This window comes from Phalaenopsis equestris, unplaced genomic scaffold (genome assembly GCF_001263595.1).
Source record: "Phalaenopsis equestris unplaced genomic scaffold, ASM126359v1 Scaffold000333, whole genome shotgun sequence".
Classification (NCBI taxonomy): Eukaryota; Viridiplantae; Streptophyta; class Magnoliopsida; order Asparagales; family Orchidaceae; genus Phalaenopsis; species Phalaenopsis equestris.
Genome location: NW_018164775.1, coordinates 192078 through 193587, shown reverse-complemented (window position 1 = coordinate 193587; position 1510 = coordinate 192078). Strand labels below are relative to the sequence as shown.

The following is a 1510-nucleotide window of genomic DNA, read 5'->3' as shown; positions in this document are numbered from 1 at the left end:
CAACCTTTGCAAGTTGACAAATAGAGCTTTCAAATTAAAAAAATAAAAATAATTAAAAAAAATAATAATAATAAATAAAAAAATCCAAATTTCAGCTCTTCCATTTATGCCACCCAATCTTCAAGTCACATCAAAATATCACCATTCTAACCTTTTTAAAAAAAAATTGAATACACCCATTTTCATGTGTAAGGAAGATAAAAAGAAATGGGGATTAATTGCCAACTATGTGAAGTGCGCAAAGATTGAGTAGCATGTGTAAAAATCAGATTCCAGGTGACATGTATGTAGTTCTTTCCAAACTGCATGAGGGCAAGACCTGTACATATACATATGTTTGAAAGTTTTGCTAACGTGAAAAGAAATGAATCCATTAACAAGAAGCAACTTTTGTGCTTGGGTTTGCAAACACATAGCAATTGGGAGGTATGTATGTAAACACGTAATTGCGATGAGATTGGGTAAATACATAAGATTTTCTGTGGAATGGAAATTCTCATTGATAAAACCCACGATACATAAGTGTTAGAAGTGAAGTATTGTGTATCATATAAATAAACGCATAGGAATTCCCAGATGCCGTATGTAAACCTTCCTATTTTATTTATTGCACAACACTCCTCCAAAATTAAAATCTCAAACCTGTTTGAGCAAAATTCATCTTCCAAAGATTCACATGATAGAGCATATTGATATTTCAATAAATTTAGAATCAAGGAAAGCATGTGATCGCATGAGATTAGACATGAAACACATGAGAATCGTGTGCAATGTATGTGATTGTACCAACATATACATGTCGAAGCAATATCTACACCGCAAAACTAAGTTCAAGAACCTGTATTGGAATTTAAATAGCTTTGCTGATAAGACCTAAAGAGTGAGCGGCTCTAGCAAATAGTGTTGTATAAAGGATCCTTGCTCATGTTAACCAAGCGTAAAAGGAAAGCTCAAACGACACATAATATTGCCTCTTTGTTATCAAATCGATCATAAATCATGAAACAGTGAAGCTAAAGGGACAAGCTAAATCAACAAATGTTCAGCAAAGCCATAAACACATCAACCAACCAGCAAAATATTTGAGAAGGTCAATGAGACCTCGAGAAACCCATAATAGTATCGGGCAGACAAGCAGGGATATCAACAACCAAGAAAGCAGATTGAGTGATTAAGGGGCGAGGAAGTTACCTCTTGGCGTAAATCCAAGGCAAATGCAAGAATAGAAATATTTCTACAGCACCTCCTTCTATCGAAGTTCTTTTGAACCAACCCAAAATCTCAATGGCCAAACAAGCGGTCAAGCAAAGGTATCGAGGGGAACAGCAAGGAATGCGAAGAACTCGGTCAAAGTGTAGAACAAAACAAGCAGAAAATCCGGCAGTACCTCCTCTTTCCCCAAAAGCTTCGGCTCCGAAAATTTCACAAATTTTCTCCACAGCACTTCCAAAAGGGCTCAAGCACACGAGATGAATCAGAGTAAGAAAAATCGAACCAAGGAGATTTAGAT

The 1510-nt window shown here is 36.0% G+C and overlaps 1 protein-coding gene across 1 annotated transcript in view; it reads left to right on the top strand.

Annotated features, from left to right (window-relative positions):
- Window positions 1-1510, top strand: part of LOC110025803 (copper-transporting ATPase PAA2, chloroplastic) — a 59028-nt gene that overhangs the window by 43242 nt on the left and 14276 nt on the right. The gene's annotated exons all lie outside the window — the stretch shown is intronic.